This window comes from Muntiacus reevesi, chromosome X, assembly GCF_963930625.1.
Source record: "Muntiacus reevesi chromosome X, mMunRee1.1, whole genome shotgun sequence".
NCBI classification, from domain to species: Eukaryota; Metazoa; Chordata; class Mammalia; order Artiodactyla; family Cervidae; genus Muntiacus; species Muntiacus reevesi.
This window is the reverse complement of record NC_089271.1, coordinates 51,405,101-51,423,265: the sequence shown is the minus strand read 5'-3', so window position 1 is coordinate 51,423,265 and position 18,165 is coordinate 51,405,101. Positions and strand designations below refer to the sequence as shown.

The 18,165-nt window shown below is 41.7% G+C and overlaps 1 protein-coding gene across 1 annotated transcript in view; it reads right to left on the bottom strand.

The window, feature by feature from the left end:
• ZNF81 (zinc finger protein 81) overlaps positions 1-3,299 on the bottom strand; it is a 152,720-nt gene extending 149,421 nt beyond the window's left edge. The window contains exons 1-3 of the mRNA XM_065915939.1: positions 3,013-3,299; positions 2,456-2,549; positions 329-480 (exon numbers count right to left, since the gene is read on the bottom strand). The gene's annotated coding sequence lies outside the window, so the exon portion shown is untranslated. The remainder of the gene's footprint in view (positions 1-328; positions 481-2,455; positions 2,550-3,012) is intronic.
• Between the last annotated feature and the right edge of the window lie 14,866 nt (positions 3,300-18,165).

Here is an 18,165-nt window from a genome sequence, read left to right as displayed (position 1 = left end):
GATTCAAAAGGGAAGGGATGCATGTATGCCTATCAATGGCTGATTCATGTTGAGGTTGAGGTTTTCTCATGTTGAGAAAACAACAAAATTCTGTAAAGCAATTACCCTTCAATAAAATAATAAATAAAAAAAAGAACAAGAACAAAAGACAGCTAAGTATTCACTCTAAAACATAGAAAAAAAAATATCAAGCAACCCCTCCCCAAGGAAAACAGTAATTAAGAAAAGCCTTAAATAAATCAAAAGAATATAATAGGAGTTTACCATCTTTCTAAATTCAGTATATATCTGTTAGTATACTGTAATGTTCTTTATCTTTCTGGCTCACCTCACTCTGTATAATGGGCTCCAGTTTCATCCGTCTCATTAGAACTGATTCAAATGAATTCTTTTTAACGGCTGAGTAATATTCCATGGTGTATATGTACCAAGAAAACAAAGAGCTGGTCCTTTAAAATGACCAATGTCATAGATAACTCCCTAGCAAAAGAGATAAAGAAGAGTTAAAAGACATATATATTCTCTCTCTCTCACACACACAGGCACACACGCACACATATACAGAGAGGGAAGACAGAATGAGAATCATTTGCAGATAAGGCAGTGTTTCAAAGTAGTTATCTTAGGATATTATGCATAACTGTATAGCAACATAGTTTATATTGATGTGAAACAGGTGATTCCCTAGCAAAATTTAAATTTACAAACTTAATACAGGAAAATACAGATGGAACAGCAATAATGAATGTGGAAGAGACCGGAGAGGGGGAGGGGGGCGCGGGGAAATGACATAACAACAAATACAAATAGAAAGACTCAAAGTTAAAAAGAAAAGGCACGGTCCACAGATCTCAGGGCCTAAGGAACAACTGTAGTGAGTTCCCTGGGTTTCCTTATCCCTCACAAGTATCACAAACAGGCCACTAGAGAAGCTTATAACTCAGAACCATCAACAGGCACAGACAACAAAGCTCTAAGAAACGCCTGCACCCCTTAATCAAAGGACCAAGAAAAGAGTCCTAACTGAGCATATCCATCCTACTCCAGTCAAACACTAAGAGAACACGCATTCTCTTCAAGCACCTGTGTGACACTCTCCAGGGACATAAAACAAACCTTAACAAATTGAAATCACACAGCTTATGTTCTCTGATTATAATAGCATCAAACTAGAAATCAATAACAGCTAACAGGAAAGTTGCCAAACTTTGGAAATTAAACAATACATTTCTATATAACCAATGGATCAAAGAGGAAGTCTCAAGGGAAATTAAAAAGCAATGAATGAAAATGAAAATACAACATATCACAATTTGGGACGCAGATAAAGCAGTGTTGAAAGGTAAATTTATAATCCTAAATGTTTATATTAGAAAAGAATTAAGGTATTAAATCAATAAGGTAAGCTCCCACCATAAGAAACTAGAAAAAGAAGAGCAAAGAAAACCCAAAGCAATCAGAAGGAAGCAAGTAATAAATGTAAGAGTGGAAATCAACAAAGTTTAAAATAGAGAAAGATCAACGAAACTAAAAGCTGGTTTGTTGAAAAGACAATCAAATTGGTAATCCTCTAGCAAGCCTGACAAAGATTAAAAGGGAAGACACAAATTACCAATATCAGAAATGAAACAGGAGATATAACTATATCTGTAGTCATTGAAAGTAAGGGAATATCACACACCACTTTATGCACATAAATTCAACAACATGGATGAAATAGTCCAATTTTCTCACAAAACATAGACTCCTACAATTTACCCACTATTGTAGGTACTCTGAACAGACACTAAATAGATAACCTGAACAGTTATTTAACTACTGCAGAAATTGAAGCCATAATCAACAGCTTCCAAAAGGAAATCTCCAGGCCCAGATGGTTTCACTGGAGAATTCTACTGAACATTAAAGAAACAATATCATCTACATAATCTCTTTCAGAAAATACAAGAGGAGAGAACACGTCCTAAATCAGTTACTGAGATAGGATTATCCTAATACTAAAACCAAAGACAGGACAGAAAAGGAAAACTACAGACCAATGTCTGTCACAAACTTGGACACAAAAATCCTCAAAAAAAGCATTAATTAATAATTCCTGCAATACAAAAAAAAAAAAAAGAATTATACACCACAAGCAAGTGAAGTTAATTCCAGGAATGTAAGGCTGGTTCAATATTCAAAAATCAATAAGGGGATTCCCCCATATTAACAGGCTAAAGAAGAAAAATCATATAAATTCATACGGTATTGACGAATTCAACATATTTTCACCATAAAAAAGCAGAGACACATAGACAAATGGAACACAAAGAATCTAGAAGTAGCTGCACAAAAGTATGGCAAATTTATTTTTGACAAAGGTACCAAAGGAGTCAGTGGAGGAACTGCAGTCTTTTTAACAAACAGTGCTTAAGTAACTGAACATCAAATACATGCACCTCGATCTAACACTCACCGCTTCATACAAAAGAACTCAAATTGGATCATGGACAGTGGAACAAGAACTGAATAAAATCATTATCACAGTGAAGACTTAATCTCTCCTTTCTCTGTAAGAGAATAAGCAAACAAAAGAGTACAAATTTTGTACAACACAAGTGATAGCTAAACAATTAAATATTATTTTCGAATTATACATGGAACATTCATTAAAAATTCACCAAGGACTAGGCCATGAGTCCCCTCAGATTTCAAGAAATGAGCTTCATGCAGAAATTTCTCTAAAGAAAACTTAGAAGTCTAGTGAAAAGATAAACTTTTGTAAAATGAAAGCGCACTTCTAAATAATTCATGGACCAAAACAAAAAAAAAATCCACTCTTAGAAAACACTTAGAATATAAAGCACCGAACCCTGTGGGTCTCAGAGTGAACTTTAAGATCTTAACATTGATATGAGAAAAGAGGAAAGCCTGAAAAATAAAAAGCGAGTCATCCAGCTATAGCCAGACAGCCGACTCCATCACCGACCAGACAGAATTCCCCAACACTCACCCTCCCCGGGTCCCCTTTACCTTCACACCGCTCGGACACAGAGCACCGCGATCCTCTGCACAACAACTCTGAAACCGCGACTGAAAACTGCAGCCGCTTCCGGTCACCACCCCTAGCACCGCCCCTTCTCGGGGCTTGGGTGGGAGGTTCACACGCGAAGGGGCGTGGCTCTGCACAGGCGCAAAACCACGTTCGAAGCCGCAGTCAACCAACAGTCAACATCGCCTGTTACGGAGTCGATGTTTCCGGGCATTCCATGCCCCTCGGCAGCGTTGTCAGGCGGGGAACGTGGCCGCGCCAGAGTTGCGATTCCCCGTGGGGCACGCCATGTTGGAGGAGTGTCCATTCCGTACGGAGGATGAGGACGCCTCTACTCACGTTGCGGAGCGGTGGCCCTCTCTCACAGGCGGTGGGGAACAAGAATGGGGGCTTTTGTCTGGCGGGCTTCTTGGAGAAAGGGCCTTTGGCTCTGAACTCTATGGATCTGTGTAACGATGTTCAGAGAAGCTGAGAGGCCTCTGGAAACACACAGAGATGCCAGTGGCTATTATCTCCTGGCAGATAACAGGGGATGAGAAGTCGGACTGCTTGCAGGCTCCTTCTGGAACTTACCACGAGGGGCGAAAGGGAAGAAATCAGGGACCTACAGGCCCTCCTAGGATATAGCACTGGAGGAAAAGGGGAAGGAGTCAGTGTACGCTTCCCCTCTGCTGGGCTTGTGGGGTTGGCTGTGGGGTTTGGATGCTCCCAAATCGACATGATCGACATACCCACTCCAGCCACCCCAGCTAAAAGAAGTTTATACCAATTTTTAAAAAATTTTCCCTTCCTCTAATACAATATGTCAATAAAAATATTTTAGGAAAAATTGCTTTTATTTTTTCATAAAATAAAATGTAAATAGTAATAGTGCCCTTACTTTGCAAACGTAGCTTTAAGACAAGACCTTCAGGTGGAGAGGGAGGTGGGAGGAGGGGATCGGGATGGGGAATACTTGTAAATCCATGGCTGATTCATGTCAATGTATGACAAAAACCACTTCAATATTGTAAAGTAATTAGCCTCCAACTAATAAAAATAAATGGAAAATAAAAAAATTAAAAATTAAGACAAGACCACTTCTGCCCTTTAACCTGCTTGTTGCCCCTTGTCACTTCCAGTAAGGAAAGCCTGGAGATGCCCTTGCCCTCTGGGAGATGTCACTGGGGCAGATGAAGAAGAAGTCATGCTGCCTTTCTCCTGGGAATGCCTACGTATTTTTCAAAACCAAGTTCCAATATCTCCTTCATGGAATCCTCCTGACAGAGGTGGAGGGCTCTGTATCCCACTTCAGGCCCTTCTGAATCCTCAGGTATGGAAGGTGTTTGGAGGAGCTCAGGTGTGAACTTGCTGGATGCTCTCATTCTAGTGACATTCCATCTGGGCCTCGGTTTAACAATATGGAATAGAAGGGTGTCCTATTCCAATTAGCCTAAGAACATCTGGGATTAATCTGTAGTCTGACAAATTTATCAGTCAGTGAGGGAGACCACACACCAGAGGAACCATGGAGTAGTTCACTAAACAAAAGAAAAAATGGAGTTATGAAATTCTGAGGAGTGGTGAAGTTCAGATGAAATGTGAATGAAGCAGTGTTTTGGTAAACTCAAAGCAAAGCAGGGCTGTATGTGGACTATAAAGTGAATTCAGAATCCTGTTTCCTTGGAAACCATAAAGTTACGATAGATATGGAATTTTCTACCTAGATACCCCCTGTCTCTGCACTGGGGTTGGAAACCTTAGCTGCTCTTTTGTGTGTAAGTGACTTAAAATCTTCAGCAAGAGTGGGATGTTTTAACTAGACTGATATCAAACAGTTTCTGATACTTTATGATTGTAGAGAACAAAGTTTCTCAGTGAGTAAAACAGCAGCAGTCCCTCAAAGCAGGAGTTCTTTATGGCATTACAGATACAGGACATCCTTGAAAGAAATAATGTTTCCTATTAATTTTCATCTGACTTTATCTGTGTCTGTTCCCCCAGCCTTATGAATGGCAGAGCATACTTTTACACTCTTAGCCAATTTTTCCTTTCTTAGATGGTTAGAGTCTCTGATTATCCCAGATTCTCTTTCTGCCCCTATAGTCCTGGTCTGGGTGTTTGTTGAATGAATACATGAAAGAAGAAATGGAAGCAGTGGAAGCATGTTTGGTATGCATACTAGTCTAATACAGCACCAGGAATCATTGTTAATGTCAGTGTCATAATAGTACTATGGTTATGTTTTTAAAAAGCTAAGTCTATTAGACTATTTCAGAGGAGAAAGACGGAGCCAATAAACATATGAAGAGATGTTCAAAGTCATTAGTGATCAGGGAAATACAAATAATGAGATAACATTTAACACCCATTCAACTTGCAAAAATTATGTCTGACAAAACAGACTGTTGGAGAGGATATATAAATACACGATCTTCTTGCCCTGTTGAAGGAATATAAATCAGTGTGACCACTTCAGAAGATAGTTGGCATGTCCTCCTACAGTGAATATTTACAGTCCTCACATTCTATTCTGTCCGTGCTTAGGAATATATCTAAGAGAACCACTTTGCACATGAAACATAGAATATGCATGGTATCTTGTTCACGACAGCAAAACCTGGAAACAAAAGTGAATGGAGTCAAAATGAATGAACCAGAACAGTACCCAACAATAGGGATGAATTTAAGGGAAAAAAAAACCAGACTGTGATTCCCAAAATAGTATAAAAAGCGTAACACACTGTTATAAAATTAAAAAGATTTAGGATTCTGTATAGTTGTGATAAAATTATATTAAAAGGAAATAAAAAATTGGTGAACTTGGTATTTAGGATGATGTTTACCTCAGTTAAGGACAGGCAGGGCCAGGAATTGAGGAAACACGTGGTTAGATGGAATTATTGTTAAGGCCATACCTTTTCTCTTGGGTGGTAGGTGCATCAGTGCTAATCATATTATTAAAACTAACTTAATGTCTAAGTTAGTCTGGGAAATTAAACTGTTAGATGGTGAGATGGAAAGGGAAGCTGGCCGTGCTTCAGTCCATGGCGTCGTGACGACTCAGGCACGACTTGGTGACTGAACAACAACAACAAACTCAGACAAATATCTGAATGTAAAACGAGAAAATCTGCATGGAGAAAAGGACAGTCCTGTCCTTGAATGGGCTAAGAAAATCTCTGGCCCCAGCCCAGAGATGCCACCCCGTGGTGGGATAATCAAGAAGGCAGGCGCTCCATGGCCTTGACACTTACTGTGGCCCCTGCCAAAGGTGCTCTGCCTCTAAGGCTCACCCCGTCACACCGCTCATGTACTTGCTCAAATGTCTTTTTTTCTTTTTACAAAATTTATATTGAAATGCAGTTGATTAGAAATGTTGTATTAGTTTCAAGTGCACAGTAAAGTGATTCAGTTATACAGTCATTATTTTTACATTCTCTTCAATTATAGGTTATTGCAAGATACTGAAACTAACACAACATTGCTAATCAACTGTATTTCAATAATTTTTTTAAAAAGAAAAAAAAGACATTTGAGCAGGTGCATGAGTGGTGTGACGGGGTGAGCCTTGGAGGCAGAGCACCTTTGACAGAGGCCACAGAAACTGTCAAGGCCTTACTTTTCTCAATTGCCTTCCTCTATTAAGAAATAAAAGCTGTCTTTATTGTAAAAAAAAAAAAAAAAAAAAAAAAGAAAGAAAGAAAGAAAGAAAAGAAAGAAAGAAACTGTCAAGGCCATGGAGCACCTGCCTTCTTGATCATCCCACCAGTGGGTGGAGTCTCTGGGCTGGGGCCAAAGATTTTCTTAGCCCATTCAAGGACAGGACTGTACTTTTCTCTATGCAGGTTTTCTCTTTTTACATTTGGATATTTATCTAACAGTTTGTCATTGTTCAGTCGCCAAGTCGTGTCCAAGTCTTTACTACCCCATACACTGCCACACACCAGGCTTACCTGTCCATCTCACCGTCTAACAGTTTAGTTTTCCTGATTAATATAGTACAGCTTTTTTCTTTATTTTACTCATAGTACTGTGTATAATTTAATCTCAAACTTCCAATTTAACTCTCTTCCCCACCAACCTTTGGTAACCATAAATTTGTTTTCTACATCTGTAAGTTTATTTCTGTTTTGTAAATAAGTTCATTTGTATCATTTTTTTAAATCCACATATAAGATATTATCACTCAAATGTGTTTTCCTTAGATGTTTTTCTTCCCTGACCTATCCCAGAACTCTCTAACTCCTCACTATGCATTTGTTTTCTTCATACCCTTCCTTTTTATCGGACATTATCTTATTCATTTCCTGTTTGCTCATTTCTGTTCATGCTGATACTGCAGTGATTTCTGCTTCTCACATATGTATTCAGATGCTTTAATTTAGCATCTTTACCACACATGTAGAGAGCAACACAACTCTGTATGTGCTGTATTCATTTTGTTAAAAGATTAATTATTCCCTCTAAAAGACTCTGCAAGCATCTCTGGATGACACGACTAGTTATAAATTTGACTTTGTAGAGTAATGCAGAAAATACCAGAGACAGAGAACTTCTGAGTATATAGGACGCTATTTATTCATTCAACAATAATCTGTTGATCACCAGTCACTGCTCTTGATACTTAATGTTTGGTTGAACAAAGCAACTCCCAAACCCCTAACTTCCTGGACCTGACATTCTGATGAAGAAGAAAGGCAATAAACATTGTTAAAAGCTGATAACTTCTAAAGAGAGTTGGATAGGACAGAGTGATGTGACTTGAAAGGGCTGGAGAATTGCCACTTTAAATAGGAAGAGCAGCCTTCTCTGAAACTCTCCCACTGGCTGCCCTGCATTCTGGAGCAGGCCAGTCTCAAATCTTCACGAGTATGTGGGCATCTAGTTGAAAACAAGGAAGAATGCAAGGTCAGAATATTTGCACATCTGCAGCTAAGGATGTAACAATGAGTACCTTTTTGTCCTACAGTAGATGCAAGGAGTGGCCTTATCCAATGACTCAGTGGTAAAGAATCCACCTGCAGTGCAGGAGAGGAAGGAGACTTGGGTTCGATCTCTGGGTCAGGAAGATCCCCTGGAGGAGGAAATGGCAACCCACTCCAGTATTCTTGCCTGGAGAATCCCACGGACAGTGGAACCTGGTGGGCTACAGTCCATGGGGTCACAAAGACTCAGACACAACTGAGTGACTGAGTACACACACACACACCCACACATGCAAGGAGTAATACCCAGCCTTCTGATCAGTCTTGTCTTGCATGCCTTCCTTTAGTAGGTGAAAAATATTTTACAGTATTTACTGAGCAGGGTTTCCTGGTGGCTCAGTTGGTCAAATATCCGCCTGCATTGCAGGAGACCGCCTGCAATGTGGGAGACCTGGATTTGATCCTTGGGTTGGAAAGGTCCCCTGGAGCAGGAAGTGGCAACCCACTCCAGTATTCTTGCTGGGGAACCCCATGGACAGAGGAACCTGGCAGACTATATTTCATGGGGTAGCAAAGAGTCAGATACGACTTAACAACTAAACCACCACCACTGAGCAGGGACCTTGGATCCAACAGCTACGATTATTTACCTGTGTCAGTAGATACAAAACAATGATAGTTTATTTAATTTACACCCAGATTTATAATGGAAGAATTTCACACTATTATTGGGTAGTCACAAAGTGTAGCCCTCTACTGCCCAGAATGTAGAACTGGGGCCCAAAACAGATGTGACTGGTCTGAGGGCACAAAGATATAAAGAACACCAGAGCACAGGGCCAGATCATTTCAAATTATTAGATTTCATTTTATGAGGAATTATGAATAATAAAATGTCCTAGAAGATGTTTTTATTGACACATTACATTAGACAGAGAAAACATCCATTGGTCATATCAATTTATAACTAATTTTGGGGGAGTTCCCTGGTGGTCTTGTGGTCAGAATTCCAGGCTTTAGCTGCCATAGTCCAGGTTCAATCACTGCTTGGGGAACTGAGATCCCACAAGCCACACATCAGGGCCAAAACATAAATAAATAAACTAATTTTTGTTGATAGCACTAACTATTTCGTTTGGAGGGACTGGTGTTGATCTTGGCGAGGCAGAGGAGAACGGTGGCATGAAATGAGATCTTAATTCCCTGCCCACGAATTGAACCTGGGTAGCCTGGATGAAAACCAGGAATCCTAGCCACCAAACCAGCAAGGGCTAGAGGCTAGAAGCTAATTATCCCTGGATCTTTGTCCCCAGTGGAAAACGCATTTATCACGGAGGCAGAAACTGTAAATGCAGGTGCAAAGCTTAATATTAGAGACACAGCACAACAACAAGTGGGAGAGCACATAGAGAAACAGTTTGTTTATTTGAGCTAGAAGCAAGGCAGAGATGCATACCCGGAGAAAAAGGGTGTGGGCGTCCCCCCTAGTGAGGAGAAGCACAGTAAAGAGGTGGCGAAGTCATTTATATAGGTCAGTTCTTGTGGGTCCTTGGTCTTCCTTCAGACCAATTATCTGGTTTCTTTTTCACACCTGAGCTACCCTGGAACCCTCTTCTGGGGTGCACACGTACCCCTCAGCCAAGATGGATCTCAAAGTGAAGGCTTCTGGAAGGAGCAAGACTCATTATGGCCTGTAGTTATCCCCCTGACTTTTGACTTCAAGGAGCCTTTCTGTGCATGTGCAGTGTCTCCCTCATCCTTTACTCAGAAAGGGTTTTTGCCTCTCTTTGTCCTTGCCAACGTTTTTCATGAGAAACGCTGGGCTGGAGGAAGCACAAGCTGAAATCAAGACTGCCGGGAGAAATATCAATAACCTCAGATATGCACATGATCCCACCCTTATGGCAGAAAGTGAAGAAGAACAAAAGAGCCTCTTGATGAAAGTGAAAGAGGAGAGGGAAAAAGTTCGCTTCAAGCTCAACATTCAGAAAAACTAAGATCATGGCATCTGGTCCCATCACTTCATGGCAAATAGATGGGGAAACAGTGGCTGACTTTATTTGTGGGGGGCAGGGGGGCTCCAAAATCACTGCAGATGGTGATTACAGTCATGAATTCAAAAGACACTTACTCTTTGGAAGGAAAGTTATGACCAACCTAGAGAGCATATTAAAAAGCAGAGACATTACTTTGCCAACAAAGGTCCGTCTAGTCAAGGCTATGGTTTTTCCAGTGGTCATGTATGGATGTGAGATTTGAACTATAAAAACAGCTGAGCACCGAAGAATTGATGCTTTTGAACTGTGGTGTTGGAGAAGACTCTTGAGAGTCCCTTGGACTGCAAGGAGATCGAACCAGTCCATCCTAAAGGAAATGAGTCCTGAATAGTCATTGGAAGAAGTGATGCTGAAGCTGAAACTCCAATACTTTGGCCTCCTGATGTGAAAAGTTGACTCATTTGAAAAGACCCTGATGCTGGGAAGGATTGAGGGCAGGAGAAGGGGACGACGGAGGATGAGATGGTTGGGTGGCATCACTGACTCAATGGACATGGGTTTGGGTGGACTCCGGGAGTTGGTGATGGACAAGGAGGTGTGGCATGCTGGTTCATGGGGGTCGCAAGGAGTTGTCCTTGAGGGACTGAACTGAACTGAACTGTCCTTGCCATGATTATTCCCTGGAGATGTTTACAGGAGACAAAGACTGGCTATTTATCACATTTCTGTTACTTCCTTTTCTTAGAGTCAAGAGCGGACTGATTGTATAGTCCTCAACTGGAGCCCACCTAACTTTTGCTTCAGGAAACGCAAAGAAGAGACTGGGCTGAAGGTGAATTTCCAACCTGGAGCGCATGTATCTCCTACCTCAAATCTGCTACTTCAGTGTGGGGGCAAATTGAGATCACTGCCAATGCTCCCACCCTGACTTCTCTCCTCTCCCTTCTTGATATGGGGGTGGGGGAAGGCCACAGTACTGCTCCTACTATCCCTGCTACAACACTCCATAGTACAGCCCAGGGGAGGATACCATCCTGACATATTTCCCCTCAACTCCAGTGGTATTGTTGCCAAAATCCCAGCCTCTGTTTGAGAGAGTCGATTCCTAGGCAGGTTGATAAGAAGTCCCGGGTCCCCGAGGAGGAGAAAGGGATCTGGGGCACTCAAAGTGGAGATAGGGGTCTTGAATTCTCAAGGAGGAGGAAAGGACAAACACCTTTTTTTGCTCTCTCTCTACATTCCTTGGTCACATAAAACGTTTTTTTTTCTTTAAGCCCGGAACTGATGATTACACAACAAACAACTCGGTTCAAACTCTGCCCTAAGGATTGTATGATAACAGTGTATCCTGCTTGAGGACAGTTTCTCCTCCTGAAAACCTTCTGGCTCATCCTGTTATCTTAAAATGTAAATTATAGGAGTGGGTATAGTAAGATCTTTACAACCTGGAGAGATTCTTTTCATTTATTGTAATAACTAGTTTAAAAACTACATAACACCCTTGCTAACACTAGCAGGGGGCCACTCTCTGCACTCCCCCTTCTGATGTCTATGTCAGAAACTTTGTCTGTCCCATTTCATACTTGAATAAAACTCTGCTACACAAAAGCCCTTGAGTGATCAAGCTCGTCCCTGGTCCCGAAGCTAAAACTTCTTTGGAGATCAAGAATCCGACACCGTTCACCATAAGCTATCACGTTCTCCAATGGCTAATAGAAATGCAAAGACAGACTTCTGAGTGAAGTAGAAAAGAGTAGCTTTTATTGCTTTGCCAGGCAAAGGAGGCCACAGTAGCCTAGTGCCCTCAGGACTGTGCCCTCCCTTGGGAAAAATAGAAAGGGGGTCTTATAGTTCAGGAGGGGATGGGAGTGCTGCAGGTAGGGAGTAGGGCAGATGCAAGCTTGCATTCTTCTTTCCTCTTGGAAAACTTCTTCATGGTCAAAGTTGGTGTCAGGCAGTCTTGGGTGGATTTTGGTACATCTTGAAGCTATCACTGTTGCCACTGTTTCCCCATCTATTTCCCCATGAAGTGATGGGACCAGCTGCCATGATCTTAGCTTTCTGAATGTTGAGCTCTAAGCCAGCTTTTTCACTCTCCTCCTTCACTTTCATCAAGAGGCTTTTTAGTTCCTCTTCACTTTCTGCCATATGGGTGGTGTCGTCTGCATATCTGAGGTTATCGATATATCTCCCAGCAATCTTCTTTCCAGCTTGTGCTTCTTCCAGCCCAGCGTTTCTCATGATGTACCCTGCATATAAGTTAAATAAGTAGGGTGACAATATATAGCCTTGACGTACTCCTTTTCCTATTTGGAACCAGTCTGTTGTTCCATGTCCAGTTCTAACTGTTGCTTCCTGACCTGAAAACAGGTTTCTCAAGAGACAGCTCAGGTGGTCAGGTATGCCCATCTCTTTAAGAATTTTCCACAGTTTATTGAAATAGATGGGGAAACAGTGGAAACAGTGTCAGATTTATTTTTGGGGGGCTCCAAAATCACAGCAGATGGTGATTGCAGCCATGAAATGAAAAGATGCTTACTCCTTGGAAGGAAAGTTATGGCCAACCTAGATAGCATATTTAAAAGCAGAGACATTACTTTGCCAATAAAGGTCTGTCTAGTCAAGGCTATGGTTTTTCCAGTGGTCATGTATAGATATGAGAGTTGGATGGTGAAGAAAGCTGAGCGCTGAAGAATTGATGCTTTTAAACCATGTTGTTGGAGAAGACTCTTGAGAGTCCCTTGGACTGCAAGGAGATACAACCAGTCCATCCTAAAGGAGATCAGTTCTTTGGAAGGAATCATGTTGAAGCTGAAACTCCAATACTTTGGACAACTCATGCAAAGAGTTGATTCATTGCAAAAGACCCTAATGCTGGGAAGGATTGGGGGCAGGAGCAGAAGGGGAGGACAGAGGATGAAATGGTTGGATGGCATCACCGACTCAATGGACATGGGTTTGGGTGAACTCCGGGAGTTGGTGATGGACAGGGAGGCCTGGCGTGCTGCGATTCGTGGGGTCGCAGAGAGTCGGACATGACTGAGTGACTGGACTGAACTGAACTGAAGCTATCACACTGTGACTTTCTTTCTGGAATAAAGAATGCTTACAAAAGAAGGGAGTGTCAGGGAGTGCTTTCTCAGAGAAGCAAACACCAGCTGCAATGTACAGCTCTAGTTAGAAATAATCATTTTCAAAATGTAATTAAGTGAAAAAGAGAAACATTTCTGAGAAAATGGCTGAGTGGCCTTAAAAGAATAAGATCTAGCATATTAGAAGCAGCCTTCATCAATTTCTGCTATAATAGTATCTCCTGGACTTATTCTGGGTTATTCTTACTCTTTTCATTAGTAATGGCGCCCCTCTCACCCATGGACTGCATTTAGCAGCTCCTCAGACCCTAACCCCAAAGACCTTCCTGCACCATGGTAGAGTACCATCTCCCAGGGCAGCCCCACTGGCCTGCTGGGTGAGACTGGAGGCAACAGCTTCTTCCACTGTAGTGCAGGGACACCCTTCCATGATGGCAGTCCCTAAGAAGCAATGACACTTGAGTGCGGTCATATTAGAAGCCCAGCAAATCTGCAAAGGGTAAAGGAACTCTAGTGGACTCCGCATGAAAGCGGCCTGTTGACTGGGGAACATGGCTTCCCAAGTGCTCTTGAGCATGAGCCTTCACCTTACCCTGCCTCTCCACTAAATACCAGGGTGTTAGAGGTTGGACCTCGGAAGCAAAGGAGTTGTCAGGGGTTACAGGTTAGCGCCGGTCAGGGGTGATCTTGAGAGGGTTTGTTTGACTACTCTGAGCTGAGTGATGGGGGGACTCTACCTTGGTGATGGGGCTACTGTGGATTCAGTGATGTGATTTTTTACATCAGATCCCCAGCTAATTATTAGTCAACCGCTCCTTTTCTAATTTAAGCCATAAGGCTAAACATTTCCATCTAAGACCCACAAGATATCTTGTATTGTATTATCATTATTGCTCATTAACAAGTATTTTAAAAGTTCAGTTATGATTATTTTTTTCATTTCACCTGTGTAAGCACTTTGAAGCACTTTTCTACTTTGCAATAAAAAGTGAATCCTTTTTAAAAAATTGATTTCTAACCTAATTTCTCAGGGGTTAGATAATGTGGTCTGTGTCATGAACGTTCCTGAAACCCGTAGAATCTTGACCTTATACCAATTCTATGCTAATTCTATGCGTTATTACTTTATGTTTACTATTTATATCAGTTTCTACTTTCTTTTTTCTGTTCTTAGTTTTCATGACTTAATGCAGGTATGATCATTCTTACCCTTTCTTCCCAATCCACTCCCTTTTTAGGTCAGGGAATTTTAACTTGTATAAAATCTTTAAAGGTATATCTTCCCTTTTCTATCAAGCATGATTAAATTTATATTTTCTTCATATGCATCTCTATTCCTGCCCTGGAAATAAACATAGAGAATGGACATATGGATGGGGGAAGGGAGGGTGGGACAAACTGGGAGATTAGGATTCAGATATATACACACCGTGTGTGTGTGTGTGTGTGTATCCGTGAGTGTGTGAACACATGCATGCGATCAGTCATGTCTGACTGTGACCCCATGGACTGTAGCCTACCAGGCTCCTCTATCCATGGGATCTTCCAGGCAAGAATACTGGAGTGGGTTGCTATTTCCTGCTCGTCTAGGTCATCATAGAGCACCAAGCTAAGGTTCCTGTGTTTTATAGCAGGTTCTCAGCCATAGCTGTAGATGGTTAATGGGAACCTGCTATAAAGCAGAGAAACCTCAGCTTGGTTCTCTGTGATGACTTAGATGGGTGGGATTAGGGGGTGGGAGGGAGGTCCAAGAGAGAGAGGATATATGTAAACATATAGCTGATTCGATTCATTGTATAGCAGAAATTAATACAACATTGTAAAGCAACTATATTAAAATAAAAATGCTAATATTCTCTATTATACCTTTAGAGACATGCCCTCTCCTTTTAGTTTTCTTCAGCAAGACAAACAGTTATACTTCTTGACCTTTCAAGATAATTTTTTATTATGGGCCATTTATATTTTCTTTAGGTTTCTGCTTAAAAAGACACCTAGTATTTTTAATTTAAAATTCCCAGTCCTGTTTTCTTCCTCTGTTATGATTATACACACACTTACATATATATGTTTCCTGTTGCTTTCAAAGATCTCATGATGACAAAGTGGACTCGTGTCTGTGTGTGTATATATATACCCATTGTTTTGTTCTTTTGAGATCTCACTTCTGATTCAATTTTCTTTTTATTTAAAAGCTTCCTTGAATGTTTTCTTTCAATATGGTAAATCGATGAAACACTTCAAATTATTTCATGTCTAAAACTAACCTTCTTTGACTCTGGCTGAGAAAAGGGGTATCTTTGGGAAGGATATAGGCTGCTAACATTGAATTCCTGTTCTCTCCATGGTCCATAAATGTTAAATGACTCTGGATTCCAGTGTTGTAAGAGAAGTCTGATACTGAGAAGATGCATGCAAGAGAAAATCAAATTTAAGACTGGATCCTGGGCTTCACTGGAGGCTCAGTGGTAAAGAATCCTCCCGCCAGTGCATGAGATGTAGGTTTGATCCTTGGTTCGGAAAGATCCCACATACCATAAAGCCCATGTGCCGCAACTATTGAGCCTGTGTTCTAGAGCCCGGGAGCCACAATGACTGAAGCCAGAGCGCCCTACAGTCCATGCTCTGAAACAAGAGAAACCACTGCAGAAACCCTCACACCACAACTAGAGAAAAGTCCAAGCAGCAGCGAAGACCCAGAACAGCCAAAAATAAAATTTAAGATAAATTAATCATCTGAGAGTGGAGGATAAGGTTACCCAACATTAAGGAAACCAAAATTGTAGAATAATAATGAAAGCGGAAGTGAAAGTCACTCAGTCGTGTCCAACTTTTTGGGACCCCATGGACTATACAGTCCATTGAATTCTCCAGGCCAGAATACTGGAGTGGGTAGCCTTTCCCTTCTCCAGGGGATCTTCCCAACCCGGGGATCGAACCCAGGTCTCCTGCATTGCAGGTGGATTCTTTACCAGCTGAGCCACAACCACCATTCTAATACTCCTATTGAACATAGGAATTCAATAATGGCTTGATAATGACAAAAAGAATGGCTCCCACTCCTCTCAATGCATCAGAATCTCTTGTAGAGTTTTTACAAACAAAGATGCCTGGGCCCGCAGATACTCAGTTACACTCGTTCAGGAGCGGAACTCTGCATAAGCATTCTGAGAAGATCCTAGCTTGATACTGATGTGTAGGCACTATCAGGAACCACTGATTTCAGGCCTAATGGTGTCAGTAATGGGAACTCCTGCTGGGTTACTAATTTGTCAACAGTCAATTTGCATTTGAGGGAACTCTTAGCAAACAATACTTGGGCATTTTGGCAGGGAAGTAATGACGTCTCTTTGGAATTGTTGATTGTAAAAGTTAGTGACTAAGGCCTCTGCAAGATAATGATTGAAGGGCTGATGTGGTCAGCGAGTAACTAAGAGCATTGGAGCTTTAGCAACTGGAGACTTCTGAGGGGTCTTATTTTGAAAATACCTGGGATCAGTGGTTTGGGGTCCTATGGGTATCAGGAATTGTGATCATGTGGAGGAAGTTAATTGGGGCCTGGAAGATCAGCATCTGGCCTCTCCTTGAGTGCATTTCAGATACTGTAAGGATGAGTTATTGGCTGTCTAGACAGACCAATGATTGGATTCCTGGTGGGAGTATGTTATTGGAATCGTGTGCTGGGGATTATTTGAGGGACCTTTGAAAGCCAGGCTAATTTCCCTCTTGGAAAAGTAATTTACAATCCACATGAAGTAATATTAAGAGCCTGGGCCCTGACGATGTTTGGTTAGTTATCAATAGATGAGAGCAGGTGAGGGACTGGACATTTGATGCAGTATTACATGGTGGCTGAGACTGAATTTTGAAACAGATCTGGGTTGCATCCTGTCTTTCCACTTGTTTTGCCATGTTAGTGCACACGCAGAGAAGGCAATGGCACCCCACTCCAGTACTCTTGCCTGGAAAATCCCATGGACAGAGGAGCCTGGTGGTCTGCAGTCCATGGGGTTGCTAAGAGTCGGACATGACTGAGCGACTTCACTTTCGCTTTTCACTTTCAGGCATTGCAGAAGGAAATGGCAACCCAGTCCAGTGTTCTTGCCTGGAGAATCCCAGGGACGGGGACGGAGGAGCCTGGTGGGCTGCCATCTACAGGGTCGCACAGAGTCGGACACGACTGAAGCCACTTAGCAGCAGCAGCAGCAGTGCACATGACTTTAAAATCACTAAGTCTCTATTTTCTTACCTGTAAAATGAGTAGAATAATAATAGTTGGAACTAATTGTCAGAATTGTGAAAGTTAAATGAGTTGCCTTGATATGTGCCTTTTAATTGTAATTTAATTGACCAGTAATGGCTAATATTTAGTCAATGCTTAACTTTGACTGTGTGAAGCACAACAAACTCTGGAAAGCTCTTAAAGAGATGGGAATATCAGACCACCTTATCTGCCTCCTGAGAAACCTGTATGCAGGTCAAGAAGCAACAGTTAGAACTGGACATGGAACAACGCACTGGTTCCAAATTGGGAAAGGAATTAGACAAGGCTGTATATTGTCACCCTGCTCATTTCTTCCCCAGCAGAAATATCAACAACCTCAGATGTGCACATGATACCACCCTAATGGCAGAAAGTGAAGAGGAACTAAAGAGCCTCTTGATGAGGGTGAAAGAAGAGAGTGAAAAAGCTGGCTTAAAACTCTACACTCAAGAAACTAAGATCATGGCACCTGGTCCCATCATTTCATGGCAAATAGATTGGGAAACAATGTAAACAGTGACAGACTTTATTTTCTTGAGCTCGAAAATGACTGCAGAGGATGGCTGCAGCCATGAAATTAAAAGACACTAGCTCCTTGGAAGAAAAACTTTGACAAATCTAGAAGTGAAGTGAAGTGAAAGTCACTCAGTCGTGTCTGACTCTCTGTGACCCCATGGACTATACAGTCCATGGAATTCTCCAGGCCAGAATACTGGAGTGGGTAGCCTTTCCCTTCTCCAGGGGATCTTCCCAACCCAGGGATCGAATCCAGGTCTCCCACATGGCAGGTAGATTACTTACCAGCTGAGTCACAAGGGAAGCCCATAACAAATCCAGGAAGTGTACTAAAAAGCAGAGACATCACTTTGTTGCC